This window comes from Mustela nigripes, chromosome 12, assembly GCF_022355385.1.
Source record: "Mustela nigripes isolate SB6536 chromosome 12, MUSNIG.SB6536, whole genome shotgun sequence".
Lineage (NCBI taxonomy): Eukaryota > Metazoa > Chordata > Mammalia > Carnivora > Mustelidae > Mustela > Mustela nigripes.
The window spans coordinates 155,894,186-155,895,805 of record NC_081568.1 but is presented as its reverse complement, the minus strand read 5'-3'; the positions used below and the strand labels follow the sequence as shown (position 1 = coordinate 155,895,805).

The 1,620-nt window shown below is 51.8% G+C and overlaps 1 pseudogene; it reads left to right on the top strand.

Annotated features, from left to right (window-relative positions):
* The first annotated feature begins 765 nt into the window (after window positions 1-765).
* LOC132028874 (5S ribosomal RNA) lies at window positions 766-884 on the top strand (annotated as a pseudogene).
* Window positions 885-1,620: the final 736 nt, after the last annotated feature.

Sequence of the window (1,620 nt, the reverse complement as noted above, 5' to 3'; positions counted from 1 at the left end):
CCATCGTCAGGAACTTGGGATCAGTAACTGGCAGCAGGGCCGGGTAGCCTCCCCTTGCTGAGTGTTGCTGCCCCTGGGAGCGCAGCCTGGGGAGTGGGCGGTGTGGGTTCAGGCGAGGCAGCACTGCTGCCAGGTGGCCAATACCCCCATGCTAGAACATGCATGCCCATGAGCCTCAGCACCTCTGTGTTGGCTTTCAGACCTAGAAAAGCGAGAGTCTGAGGGTCCACTTTGAGTCTAGGAAGTCATATTTCAAGGGGAAGAAAACCCTCTGAAGCTCCATGAGCTGCCTGTCCCTCTTCTCTGATGTCTGGACTTGATGGGTCACACAAGGGCCCATGGGAGGAGCTCGGGAGTTGAGGCTTTAAATTTTGGCCATCAGAGGCTGCCAGGGACCTGTCCCGATTGATACATGTGAAGCTGCTGACACGTTCCTGAATATGCTGGCTCTCTGCAGCCTCTACATCTTTGAACGACATGTCCATCTGTCTGAAACATAATTCTGTTCCAAGCACTTAGAAACCTTCCACTACCTCCTCCTTTGTACAGAATGGGTATGACCACAAGGCATCAGTATCCCAAAAAGGCCAGGGGCCAACGTAACTGTGAACGAGAGAGATATGGTAGCTAAACAAGCCTGGGAAGATTAAGGTAACAGTAGGGTATGAGAAAGTTCAGCTTCTTCCAGCAAGGGGAGGATGGTTCCATGTTACACAGAGTGTCACGTACACTCATCTGAGAATATCATGTAAGAACCCTATGATTGTCTACAGCCATACCACCCTGAACATGCCCGATCTCGTCTGATCTCAGAAGCTAAGCAGGGTTGGGCCTGGTTAGTACTTGGATGGAAGACAGCCTGGGAATACCAGGTACTATAGGCTTTGATCTCCAAGAGGGAGTTTCTTGGGACGGCAGGCTCCTGCAGGCTGTGGATGCCGCCTTCGTGGAGATGGCACAACCTCTCTACAAACTGGCTAAGGGAGGGCTCACTATGGTAGAGTGTGGACAGCTGAGGCAGAAGGAGCATTTTGGGAATTACAAAGAGCCTTACTGTGTGCCCCAGCATTGGCCATCCCAGATGTTACCAAGCCCTTCCACTTGTATGTGGATGGAAAGGCAGGGCTGACTAAAGGAGTTTTGACTCAGACTCTGGGGCCTTGGTGAAGGCCAGTGGCCTATCTTAGCAAGAAACTAGATCCAGTAGCAGCTGGGTTCCCCCCTTGCTTCTGCATAATTGCTGCCATGGCCCTCCTGGTCAAAGATGCACGCAAATTGACTCTGGGTCAAAATCTCATATTGACCACCACCCACGTTATCGAGGGCCTTCTCTGGACTCCACCAGACCGGTGGATAACAAATGCCTGAGTGACAGAGTATCAGGCCCTTCTCCTGAACAAAAAAATAAAAAAGTGATCTTACGGCCCCTGGCAGTGCTAAATCCAGCCACGTTGCTACCAGAGGTTCTGGCTGACCACCCACACGACTGCAGGAAGGTCCTAATCCAAGTCACGGGAATAAGGCTGGATCTCAGAGACTCTCCCCTCCTGCATGTGGAAATGACTCTGTTCACAGAGGGGAGTAGTTACATGGTCATTGGAAAGAGGTATGCAGGGGCTG